The sequence below is a fragment of the Sapajus apella genome, unplaced genomic scaffold, assembly GCF_009761245.1.
Source record: "Sapajus apella isolate SASKATOON/1434 unplaced genomic scaffold, GSC_monkey_1.0 scaffold1, whole genome shotgun sequence".
Classification (NCBI taxonomy): Eukaryota; Metazoa; Chordata; class Mammalia; order Primates; family Cebidae; genus Sapajus; species Sapajus apella.
Window position 1 is genome coordinate 72,824,001 of NW_022436941.1, and position 13,218 is coordinate 72,837,218.

General features: G+C 39.8%; 1 protein-coding gene across 4 annotated transcripts in view; it reads left to right on the top strand.

The window, feature by feature from the left end:
* ADAMTS6 (ADAM metallopeptidase with thrombospondin type 1 motif 6) overlaps positions 1–13,218 on the top strand; it is a 331,044-nt gene that overhangs the window by 107,260 nt on the left and 210,566 nt on the right. The window lies entirely within an intron of this gene.

A 13,218-nucleotide genomic window follows, 5' to 3' on the forward strand; every position in this document is an offset into this window, starting at 1 on the left:
TTTTGAGACAGAGTTTCACTCATGTTACCCAGGCTGGAGTGCAATGGCGCGATCTCGGCTCACCGCAACCTCCACCTCCCGGGTTCAGGCAATTCTCCTGCCTCAGCCTCCTGAGTAGCTGGGACTACAGGCACGTGCCACCATGCCCAGCTAATTTTTTGTATTTTTAGTAGAGACGGGGTTTCACCATGTTGACCAGGATGGCCTCGATCTCTTGACCTCGTGATCCACCCGCCTCGGCCTCCCAAAGTGCTGGGATTACAGGCTTGAGCCACCGCGCCCGGCAGGGTGTCAATTTTTGATCTCTCCTTGCTTCTCATGTGGGCACTTATTGCTATATATTTTCCTCTAGAGACTGCTTTAAATGTGTCCCAGAGATTCTGGTATGTTGTGTCTTCATTCTCGTTGGTTTCGAAGAACATCTTTATTTCTGTCTTCATTTCATTGTTTATCCAGTCAACATTCAAGAGCAAGTTGTTCAGTTTCCATGAAGCTGTGCGGTTCTGGGTTAGTTTTTGAATTCTGAGTTCTAACTTGATTGCACTGTGGTCTGAGAGACTGTTTGTTATGATTTCCATTCTTTTGCATTTGCTGAGGAGTGATTTACTCCCGATTATGTGGTCAGTTTTGGAGTAGGTGTGATGTGGTGCTGAGAAGAATGTATATTCTGTGGATTTAGGGTGCAGAGTTCTGTAAATGTCTATTAGGTTTTGCTTGTTCCAGGCCTGAGTTCAGGTCCTGGATATCCTTGTTAATTTTCTGTCTGTTTGATCTGTCTAATATTGACAATGGGGTGTTAAAGTCTCCCATTATTATTGTGTGGGAGTCTAAGTCTCTTTGTAAGTCATTAAGAACTTGCCTTATGTATCTGGGTGCTCCTGTATTGGGTGCGTATATATTTAGGATCGTTAGCTCTTCTTGTTGCATTGATCCTTTTACCATTATGTAATGTTCTTCTTTGTCTCCTTTGGTCTTTGTTGCTTTAAAGTCTATTTTATCAGTAATGAGAATTGCAACTCCTGCTTTTTTTTTTGTTCTCCATTTGCTTGGTAAATTTTCCTCCATCCCTTTATTTTGAGCCTTTGTGTATCCTTGCATGTGAGATGGGTTTCCTGGATACAGCACACTGATGGGTTTTGTCTTTTTATCCAATTTGCCAGTCTGTGTCTTTTGATTGGGGCATTTAGTCCGTTTACATTTAGGGATAATATTGTTATGTGTGAATTTGATACTGTCATTTTGATGCTAACTGGCTGTTTTGTTCGTTAGTTGATGCGGATTCTTGATTGTGTTGATGCTCTTTGCCTTTTGGTATGTTTTTGGAGTGGCTGGTACTGGTTGTTCCTTTATATGTGTAGAGCCTCTTTTAGGATCTCTTGTAAAGTAGGTCTGGTGGTGATGAAATCTCTGAGCATTTGCTTGTTCACAAAGGATTTTATTTTTCCTTCACTTATGAAGCTTAGTTTGGCTGGATAGGAGATTCTGGGTTGAAAGTTCTTTTCTGTAAGGATGTTGAATATTGGCCCCCACTTTCTTCTGGCTTGTAGGGTTTCTGCTGGGAGATCTTTTGTGAGTCTGATGGGCTTCCCTTTGTGGGTAAGCTGACCTTTTTCTCTGGCTGCCCTTAGCATTTTCTCCTTCATTTCAATCCTGGTGAATCTGACGATTATGTGCCTTGTGGTTGCTCTTCTTGACGAATATCTTTGTGGTGTTCTCTGTATTTCCTGGACTTGAATATTGGCCTGCCTTGCTAGGTTGGGGAAGTTTTCCTGGATAATATCCTGAAGAGTATTTTCCAGCTTTGATTCATTCTCTTCGTCACATTCAGGTACACCTATCAGACGTAGATTAGGTCTTTTCACATAGTTCCACATTTCTTAGAGACTTTGTTCATTCCTTTTTACCCTTTTTTCTCTATTCTCACCTTCTTGTTTTATTTCATTGAGTTGATCTTCGACATCTGATATCCTTTCTTCTGCTTGGTCAATTCGGCTGTTGAAACTTGTGCATGCTTTGCGAAATTCTCGTGTTTTATTTTTCAGCTCCATCAATTCACTTTATTCCTCTCTATGTTGTCCATTCTCGTTAGCATTTCGTCAAATCTTTTTTCAAGTTTCTTAGTTTCTTTGTATTGGGTTAGAACATGTTCTTTTAGCTCACTTTAGTTTCTTATGACCCACTTTCCGAAGTCTGATTCTGTCATTTCATCACACTCGTTCTCCATCCAGCCTTGTTCCCTTGCTGGTGAGGAGTTGTGATCCCTTTTAGGAGGAGAAGTGTTCTGCTTTCGGGTGTTTTCATCCTTTTTGCGCTGGTTTCTTCCCATCTTTGTGGGTTTATCCACCTGTTGTCTTTGTAGTTACTGAGTTTCAGATTGGGTCTCTGAGCGAACTTCCAGTTTGTGGATGCTGAAGTTACTTCTTTTTCTTAGCTTTCCTTCTAACAGTCTGGCCCCTCTGCTGTAGGACTGCTGAGGTCCACTCCAGGCCCTGCCTGCTGGGGGATCACCTGCAGCAGCTGCAGAACAGTAAGGGTTGTTACCAGTTTCCTCTTCTGCTATCTTTGTCCCCGAAGGATGCCTGCCAAATGTCAGTCTGTTCTCTCCTTTATGAGGTGACTCTTTGGATATACAGGGGTCAGGGAGCTGCTTGAGGAGACAGTCTGTCCTTTACTGGAGCTCAAGTCCTGAGCTGTAAGCTGCGACTCACTGAGCTGGCTGAAACAGCAGCACTGAGATTCCTGGCGTTTTTTTTGCCTAGGAATCTCACGTTGTTCATTCAGAGTTGCTGTGCAGGTACGTTTAGGTCTGCTGCAGTAGAACTCATAAACTCTTTTTTTTTTCTTTCCCCAGGTGCTCTGTGCTCTGTCCCGGGGAGTTAGGGCGTTATTTATGAGTTTCCATTGTGCTGCTGCCTTTTTTTCAGGGCTGCCCAGCGAGGATGCAGTCTAGTCACTGTCTGCCTGCAGAGGCTTTGCTTAGCTGCTGTGGGCTCCACCCAACTGCCGTGTGATTTTCCCTGCAGTCCTGTTTATATGGGTATAGTTAGAACTGCCTTGGCATTGGTTGCCCTCCTCTGTTATGGCGGACTCTTTCTGTAGTGGCAGGTTGCCTCAGAAATGGGCAGCTGCCTCAGCGATGGTCAGACTGCCTCCGTAGTGGTGGAGGTCCTCAGTAATGGCGGACGTCCGTTCTTCACAGAGCCAGACCCTCCCAGGTTCAGCTGTGCTTGCTGTGAAACTCTCAACCCAGAGTGTTTTCAATTACTGTTTTTTTTTTGTTTTTTTTTTGGGGGGGGGGATGGGACCAGCTGAGCCTGATCACCTGGCTCCCTGACTCAGAGTCCTTTTTTTTGTTGTTGAAACGGTCGACTATCTCCCAGTGTTCCAGTCGCCTGTTGAAAAGGCGCCGGGATCTCCCGCTGCTGCGACTCACTGAGCCGGCTGAAACAGCGGCGCTGAGATTGCTGGTGGTTTTTTTGCCTAGGAATCTCCTGGCCTGGCTCACTATTTCAGATGAATGGGCGACTCTGCCATCTCAGGGCTCCAATCGCCAGCTAAGAGGGCACTGGACCAGTGTCTTTTGTATGTAGAACCGCTGCTCCAGGGCGCAGGCAAAGCAGCCGCATGGGCCGTAACAGCCACAGCAGCCGAAACAGCCATGCTGGCGACCACCTGGGAATCTCCTTGTCCGTGGGCAATAAAAATCTGTCTGGAAATGCGGCAGTCCACTCACCCTCTGCACTTTCACTGGGAGCTGCAACCCTGAGCTGTTCCTAGTTGGCTATCTTCCCCCAATCATCTTTGTTTTTCAATAATCATTTTTTGCTTATCTTCAGCAAAAGTTGAACAGTCCATGCTTGTTAAAATGTTGATTAAAGGAGTTAATGGTTGGGTGTGGTGGCTCACACCTGTATTCCTAGCACTTTGGGGGACTGAGGCGAGTGGATCACTTGAGGTCAGGAGTTACACCAGCATGGCCAACATGGTGAAACCCTGTCTCTACTAAAAATACAAAAATTAGTTGGGTGTGGTGGTGGGTGCCTGTAATCCCAGCTACTTGGGAGACTGAGACAAGAGAATCGCTTGGGCTTGGGAGGCAGAGGTTGTAGTGAGTCAAGGTCAGATTCCACCCGGCTTGGGCATCAGAGTGAGACTCCCGTCTCAAATACAAAAAAACAAACAAACAACCGAAAAAGAAGTTGATAGTTAAGGTATTGTAATAGGGCCTTATATCTCCAGTGCTTGGTGGCATAAATTAGCATAATATTTCTGAAAGGCATCTTGTTAATGTAAATCAATGGTGTTAAACACTTCTCAAACTTATCTTTGCTCTATCAGGTGCACTTCTAGAAATGCCTTATAAGGACACGAACAAATGTATCAAACAAATGTGTACAAAGATATTGCCCTACTATTTACTATAGATAAAAATTGGGTTCATCTTAAATATTCAATAAAGAGGAATGTTTAAATATACATTTTTGAATATGTGAAAAATAGGATAGATGTACGTATCACCCAACTTTAAAAAGGAACATTTTTTAAAAGAGAAAAATGTGAGATACTATCAATGTTAGACATGGCATAATAATATGTAGACTGGAATTCAATTAGAAGAAAAACATTGAAGATGTAGTTGAGAAATCATGGGTATAATTCTTTGTGAAGGACTCATAATTCTGGTAGAGTAATAATTTCTTTAGTAAATTACATAGTACATATTTTTAAAATGTTCAATAATAGGCTGGAGGGATTCTGATAAATTTTAGTTGCCATAAACAGCTTATCTTTTCTCCAACCATAGAGGACATCATTGCTTCTTAATTCTTAGCCCCTTCTCTAATGCTCAGCCAAAATAAGCAGTAGTAAATTGTAATGACCACACTGAACCTTACATTTGGGCAATGCTTTTACTTTATGAGATACTTCACATATTGTATTTCTTATGTTAATTTTAAATTCCTACAACTGCTTTTTTTCATGTTTTATAAAATTGGCTGTATTTGCCCCTTCCACCCTTCTATGGCATGATCTTATCTCAGTATCTCTAATCTGAGATAAGATCATGCCATAGAAGGGAATTACAAGCATCTTTCTATCCTCATGTTTTAAAAATTTATTGGGAATCAGAATTAATTGAGATTCATATAGAGTGACTCAAAATGTAAATAGTTTAAGAAATTAAAATATAAATAACAAATAAAATATAAAATAATAATTTTTACTAAGTGGTACTATGAATCTGTCTTCTGCTAAGCCCTTTATACATAGCAATTGATTTCATACTATTATTATATAACCTCAGTCCACAGTGGAGAAAACTGAGGTAAAAAGGAGATTACCCAAGATCAAGATCACCCAGTTAAAAAAAATTGCAAAGCTGAGATCCAAACTTGGGTTTTTCTGAGTTTAGTCTGCAGTCATTGTTGTCCAAATATTTATTGGTGTTTATTTTATGCTACTGTGCAATGAAGTGATTTTACATTTGTGAATAAAAAATTCATATGTACTACTAGAATTTCTATTCTAAAAGGGAGAGATAGGCAATAAACAAGTAAACAAGTACATATTTTCTAATTGTGATGAATTCTGTACAGGAGAAAACAAGTTACAATGTGCTATGATCTGACTCTATATCCACCCCCACCCCTTAAATTCATATGTTGAAACCCAATCTCCAAGGTGATGGTATTAAGAAGTGGGGACTTAGGGAAGTGAATAGTGAGGGCAGAACCTTCATGAATGGGATTAGTGCCCTTATGAAAGAGGCCTGAGGGAGCTTGTTAGCACCTTTTGCCCTTCCACCATGTGAAGATGCAGCAAGAAGGTATCATTTGTGATGCAGAAAACCCTTATCAGACACCACATCTACTGCTGCCTTGATCTTCTTCCCAGCCTCTAGAACTGTGAGCAATAAATTTCTGTTGTTTATAAATTACCCAGGCTAACATATTTTGTTGTAGCAGGCTTAATGGACTGAAACAGACATGGGTGTCAAAAAGTGGGGTGTTGCCATATAACAAATACCTAAAAATGTAGAAACAACTTTGGAAGTTAGTAATGGGTAGAGGTTGGAAGAGTTTTGTGGTACATAGCTGTGAAAGGAGGCTTCAGGACAATTCTGGCAAGTGCTCAGAAGAGGAGAGCTGTAGAAAAAGCTGCAGTCTTCTTAGAGATTAATTAAGTAGTTACGAGCAGAACATTGGTACAAATACGGAAGAAGAAGTTAATGAGGTCTCCCATGGATATAAGGACTATATTACTGGAAACTAGAGGAAAGATAATCTTTGTTATAAATTGACAAAGAACTTGGCTGAATTGTGTTTGTGTTCTGCTGCTTTGTGGAAGATGGAACGTCTGTGATGAAATCAGACATTGGGCAGAAGAAATATCTAAGCAAAGTTTTGAGGATGTGGCAAGGTTTCTCTTGACTGCTTATAGGAAAATGCGTGACAGAATGAAATAAAGATCGAGTTTATAATCAAAAGGGAAGCAGAATTTAAAGAGTTGGAAAATTCTCAGCGTGGCTATATGGTAAAGAATGAAAAATTATGTTTGGGGAAGAACACTAAGGGTGTGGCCAATCAAATGTTTGGTAAAGAGATTAGTATGGATAAAAGGAAGCCAGATGCTATTCATCAAGACAATGAAGGAATTACGCTAAAGGCATTTCAGTAATCTTTGGGGTTGCCCCACCCACCACAGGGTCAGAATGCCAGGGCCTTGGAGGTGAAACATTTCAAGGCTCTACTCCTTGAGTTCTGATGCAGTGCTCCCTCACAGAGCTAGTTGTGGCTCAGGCTGCCTCTCCAAAACGCATGGATGGTAGATCATGGTGGTGTTCATTCAGTACCATCTTCATGACTGTGCAGAGTGCATGAATTGTGGTGGCATAGATATCTCCACCTAGACTTCACAGGATGTCCCAGAGAGCATTGGGACTCAGGCAGAAAATTGCTGTGAGGGGAGTCATCACCGAGGGCTCCCGCTAGAGCAATGCCTAGTGGAGCTTTGGAGGGCAATTGAGGGACTGTGTTAAATAAACTTCTCTTCCTGGTTCCTGGGGGGGCGTGGTTTCAAATGCAGGAATTCCCTTTGAGCACCTCCTCCAAGCCTCCATCCAGAGACCAGAGGGGATTCTAATGCAGGAATTGCTGGGCTTTCTCCCTCTTTGAGCCCCTCCTCCACCTGGGCTAGGTAAAATTCTTTGTCTAATTTTCTTGAGCACACTGGAAAGCCAGGTGGGGCTCTTTTGTCCCAAATTCCTGAAGAAAGCTGTGGGGGGAGGGGCTCTGTAACTCAGGGTTGTAGAACAAGTAGCCAATCTGGTATCAGGGTCAAAGATCAATCACTGCAGAGGAAGTTTGAAAGATCTCCTCTCATTGGACGAGAACATGAATGGGGAAGGAATAACTCAAGGGTTAAAACTTCAGCTGCTCCTACTTGAAGGGATTCCTTCTCTGGGTCCCCTCCCACGACAGTATGGGAGCTGTCTTCTTTCTCTCTTGGATGGATCCACGATATTTATTCCAACGGTAAACTCACTGAGTCTCTGGGGCCCGTTTCCCCATTCTTTGGGATTAGAGAGGCCAAGAACCTACGAGCATTGGGTACTCCCAGAAACACAATAACCAGTGGAGCTGTGGGGGTGGGAATGCCCCCAAGACTCAAGAGCAGTAGAGGCACCAGAGTGCAGTTCCAGCCTGGGAGAGCCACAGGCACATGACTACAGTTGATGAGAGCTGCTGTGTGGGCTTCACCAAGCAAAGCCATGAGGGTAGGATTGCCTAGAGCCTTGGGGGCCCAGTCCTTGTCCTAGTATGTCTGGAAGGTGAGACATGGAGTCAAAGATTATTCTCCAGTCTTAAGATTCAATGTTGTTTGCCCTGTTGGTTTTTGAACTTGGGACCAGATACCCCTTTCTTCCTTCTCATTTCTCTCATTGGGAACATCTATCCTATACCTGTCCCACAACTGTATTTGGGAAGTTTATAACTTGTTTTATTTCACAACTGGAGAGCAGTCTGCCTCAGGATGAGTCAAATCTTGAGTCTCACCAATATTTGATGACTTGAGACTTTTAAGTCAATATTGGGGTGAGTTAAGACTTTGGGGACTATCGGGATGGAATGTGTGTATTTTGTATGTGAGAAGAATGCGAATTTTGGGGGATCAGAGCAAAATTGTATGGTATGAATATATATGTCCTCCCAAAATTTATATGTTGAAACCTAACCCACAAGAGGACAGTATTAAAATGTTGAGCCTTTGGGAGGTGGCTAGGTCCTGAGAGCTCAGCCTTCATGAATGGAATTAGTGCCCTTATTAAATAGATCCAAAGGAGCTTATTTGCTCCTTTCACCATATGAGAACATAGCAAACAATTGCCTTTAGGAAGTGGATTCTCACCAGACATAGAATCTGCTGGTGCCTTGACCTTGAACTTCCCAGCCCCAGGACTATGAGCAATAAATTTCTGTTGTTTACGAATTACCCTGTCTAAGGTATTTTGTTATAGCAGACTGAATGAACTAAGATACAATGAAAGAGAACAATAGAGGGTATACTTAGATAAGGTGGTCAGGAAAGACCTGTTAGGAGTGACACAAGCAAATATCTGAAAAATGAGGAGTCATCTGTGAGGGGCACCAAGAAGACTATTCTAGGCCTAGAAATAGCATATGCCCTGTGGCAGGAGAAGGGAATCCCTTTTGGGAAGGCAAAAATGAGGTATGAAATGAGGTTGAAGATCAAGAAAATGCCAAGTCCCCATTCTTAGAAAGGCTTTGTGTTTTGTACAATGCTGTGTTGTCATCATCTTGAAATTCTTAATTTTTGTACAAAGGGACCCAGAATTTTCATTTTACTAGTGGTCCTTGCAGATTGTTTAGGCAGTCTAATTTGTGAGTCATGGGAAGCTGGATTTTATTATAAGTATAATGGAATGTCTCCAAACTGTTTTGGAGGGATACAGGGATGCAATCTGATGGCTCAACATCAATACATAGAAATTAAAATTGAATTTGACAATCATAACCCAAAATATAAGTATCCAGTTTCAAATGAGTACATTCAGAGTTCAGCTTGTTCGATTATTTGAATTTCAGGAGAGTATGTGGCTCAAATCAGATATTTCACAGCAATAATATTGGGACTTTTTATATGACCAAGTCAGGTAATGACTAATACCTTATCTAGACATTTATTAGAAATCTTAATCAGTGGATCCAAAGTTGCTCTTTGAGTAAAATCTTAGCTTTGCCTGCAGATATGCCTTACTTTTTATTGAAGTGAAAATACTGTTTTGGCTTTTTATTGTATTAGAAAATCCATGAGTTATGAAGTTTCCTTCATTTAGAACTCCTGTGCTCCTGGCTTTTTCCAAAGACTTCAACCTCAGATTGTGTTTGTTCCAAAAAGCAAAAGTCTAGCTGAAATAATTTTTAAGGAAAATAGTCCAAGGAGGCTGCTAGCTATCTACTCTTTTAGATATACAAAAGTCTGTTTTTAGCATTATGACATATTACCATGTTTGAATTATATTAATCTGATTCATTTTAGGCATTCTATAAATGCTAATTTGAAAATAACCTTAATTCCTCACAGAATGGCATTTATCAAGTGACCTTTTAGTCTGTATCCATAAAACTATTGTCAAAGATATCGTGTGTTACCTGAATTAAGTTTTCTACAATAACTTTTCTTTAGTTTCATTTTTTAAAACTTTATGAAGAGTTTCTATAGGAAAAGTCTGTGTCTTTCAAAGGACTGGTATGTTTTCTTTTATTAGCAACAAAAATGATATAATCCAGAGGCTGGGCATAGTGGTTCACCCCTGTAATCTCAGCACTTAGGGAGTCTAAGGCAAGTGGATCACCTGAGGTCAACAGTTTGAGACCAGACTGGCCAACATGGTGAAACCCTGTCTCTACTAAAATTACAAAAAAATAAAAAATAAAAAATTAGCCAGGCATGGTGACACATGCCTGTAATCTCAGCTACTTGGGAGGATGAGACAGGAGAATCGCTTGAACCTAGGAGGTGGAGGTTGCAGTGAGCCAAGATCATGCCTCTGCACTCCAGCCTGGGTGACAGAGTAAGACTCTGTCTCAAAAAAAAAAAAAAGAAAAAAGATATAATCCTTTATATTTTCCATTTTGCTTTGGTTACCTAGAAGCTTATAGCCAAATTTAATGTTTAATGCAATGTTTACCTTTTTAACTCTCACAATAAAGCTAGCATTTTGCTTTTTTCTTTACTTGACCATTTAAAAATTTTCATTTTGCTGACCTTTTTGTGAGGAGGAGAGAGCAGAAGAGACAGAGAGAGAGAGAGAGAATCATTTTGTATATGCCTCATTAGATTGTTTGTGAAAACAAAGAAAATTAAATTTGTAAAGTATATGAGTTACCTCAAGTGCAATTACTGTGTTTATAAGGTTACAATTATGTTTATAATTTAGAAAATAATTTTCTAAGAATTCTTTATTTTTGCTTAGTTTACATTTTTTGGGCTTTCCTCAAATCAGTAGCCAGAATTTCCACAATTAAAATCAGAATACTTGCAGAACTGTTACTGCATATAGAATTTTATATGTCCTAAATCATTATTAGAAAAATTATAAGACAAATGGCTGAAATGTAAAAATGTTCATATCATATGTAATAGACAAGTCTTTAATAGTAAAAAAACTCTTATAAACCAATGAGATAAAGGTATACATTTCAGAACAAAATGCAAAAGACATGAATAGATAATTTAACACAAAAAAAATCTGTGGCCAATACAGTTATGAAAAAGTGTTATATCTCACCAGAAAAAAAAGAAATGCAAAAATAAGTTCAAAAAATTTTGTCCATCATTGTAGGGACATCTCATAAGTGGAGTCATATTCCCAATACGTTTTTTGTTTTTTGAGACAGAGTCTCATTTTGTCGCCCAGGTTGGAGTGCAGTGACACAATCTTGACTCACTGCAACCTCTGCCTTCCAGGTTCAAGCAATTCTTCTGCCTCAGCCTCCCAAGTAACTGGGATTATGGGCACTCGCCACCACGCCTGGCTAATTTTTGTATTTTTTCTTTTAATAGAGATGGAGTTTTACTATGTTATCCAGGCTTTCCTCGAAATACTGACCTTGAGTGATCCACCTGCCTTAGCCTCTCAAATTGCTGGGATTATAGACATGAGCCACCACTCCTGTCCCCCAGCATATTTTTAAAGGTAGTATAGTATAAAGTACTAATTGTTAATTCTATATGTACTGATAATGCATAATCTCTAATATATGTAACTACATTTAAAAAGCAAGGTGTAGAACCTATACAGCATTGTCAGTGGTATGCTGGTGAAATGGCTCTCTGGAGAAAAAAAAGTTCTGATTTATAGTATTTTTATATTTTCTTGGTGTAACTAATTCTACCATGGCCTATTTTATTACTGACATGCTGTCACTGGAAGTGGAGATGGAAAGAGACATGTATAATCAGTTGTCATGAGTCAGTAGGAACTGACTCCAGCACACTGTTAAATAGTATAATGTATATATATTAAGAATTCAAGAAATAAATATAAAAGTTACTCTTGATTTAACCTTAGGTTAAAATGCAAATGTGTGTATCAAATATTTATTGTGTATATATAATAATTGTTTATATAAGCATATATAAACACACAGACATATGTGTGATCCCAGTTTTGTTTCAAAGTTATGTACATATGTATGTATGTGTTTAGGAGGGGCAGGAGAAGAAAGCAGGGCCACTGTTTGTCAGGTATTGAGGAAATTCAAGTTATGTCCATGTGTGTGCCTGTGTTAAGGAGGGGCAGAAGGAGAAAGCAGGAGCACTGTTTGCCAGGTATTGAGGAAACGAAAGTGCTACCAATAGAGGCCTCTCCGTGACAATGTAGAAAAGAAAGAAAACCAGTTTGTTAATTAAGTAAGCATACCAGAATATGCCCATAGGCACCCTGCTAGAGACTACAAAGCTAGGATGAAATCCCACATAGTTTATATGGCAAAGCAGAGGACAGAACAATAATTTTTATCACCTTGTCGTAGAAGAAGTGTGTGCAGAAGTTCATTACTATGTTCTTTTTTCTATTCTGGAGAATACAGAAAGAAACACAGAGAATGACCTTGTCTTTTAAGAGTTTATAATATATTCAGAGTTAGAAGCTTAATTTATGTGGAATAGCAGTGAATGATACAAGCAAATGATATATATCCAAGGATTACAGTGTATAGTATGGTGCTGTAATAGTTAAGCAGAGAAAGAAATCAGGGTATTATTAAGTTCAAGAAAGGTTATTTGGAAGAAGTATGTTTGGGGTTAGCTTTGGATGTTGCTTCTTTAAGTGGGTGAAAATCCCTTTAGATGAATGTAACGTAAGACAAGGCAGGGAGGCAAAAATGAAACTGGAGGAGTTTTTAAGAGAATTACATAATATCACACATATTGAGAGGAGTGAAGAAAGCAGTATATATAGAATGGATTCCTTTGATGTGGAGATCTTGGAAGTAGAGAGGCCAATTCAGAGACTTTTGGAACAAATTAAACTCAAAGGACTAAACTGAATTAGTACCATGGGGGTAAAGAGAGAAAGATTGATAGGCATTGATGGTTGATTAGATATTGAGAGAAAATAGAGAAGAATACGTTAAAAGTTATTCCAAGAGGTATCGGAGAATAATGAAGGGAAAGAAAAATTTGTAGGAGAAAATAGTGTATTTTATATTTGAAGTAACAGTTCTACATCTAATTCGAAATGATCATTTGTCAGATGCTCTGGATTGGATTGTATCCCCCCACAAGATATGAAGTCCTAACTCCCAGTCTCTTAGAATGTGATCTTATTTGGAAATAGGGTCATTGCAGATGTAATTAGTTAAGATGAAGTCATACTGGAGTATGGTAGACCCTTACTCTGATGTGGCTGGTGTCCTTATTAGAAGAAAAGAGATACAGAAACAGAGACATACATGGAGAAGATGGCCACATGATGATGGAATAAAATATTGGAGTGATGCCAGCAAATACCAGTAGCCAGAAAAGGCAAGGAAGGATTCTTTCCTACAAGTTTCAGGGAGAGCATGGCCCTGCTGATACTTTCACCTCAAACTTCTACCCTGCAGAGACTGTGACACAATAAATTTGTGTTATTTTAAGCTACCTAATTTGCGCTACTTTGTTATGGCTGCCATGAGAAACTAGATGCTG